Raw genomic sequence first — 430 nt, 5'->3', positions numbered from 1 at the left:
GTGAATGGCCCGGCTCCTCTGCTCCTTTCTTGCCGTCTCTTCACGCTGCCCTCCTCGCTCTGCCTCCAGCACTTTAACCGTGTGCCCGCCTCAGGGCCTTTGCACTTGCCGCCACTGCAATCCGAATATTCTTCCTCCAGATCTCTCAGATCCACCCTCCCCCTGTTTAAAAAAAAAAAAAATCCTTTTCTCCTCATGCCCCTCCCTTGCAAGGGTGCGGGATGGGGGTGGGGGGTTTCTACGGGTTCTGCGTTTGCAAGGCGTGCGATCCGGTTCTTGAGGCTCAGCTTCCCGGATGCCGCTTGGGACTCAGATCTTGCTCTTCTCGGACTTTTCCGCCGGCGCCGAGGCTGTTTTGCAGATCCGTCCCCGTTGCCATGAGAACCGTGCTAGTCTCTCCCGCCCGCCGCGCCTCCCCCCTCCGCAGCTA

Source organism: Bison bison, unplaced genomic scaffold (assembly GCF_000754665.1).
Source record: "Bison bison bison isolate TAMUID 2011002044 unplaced genomic scaffold, Bison_UMD1.0 scf7180017864248, whole genome shotgun sequence".
NCBI lineage: Eukaryota > Metazoa > Chordata > Mammalia > Artiodactyla > Bovidae > Bison > Bison bison.
This window is presented reverse-complemented; position numbering follows the sequence as displayed.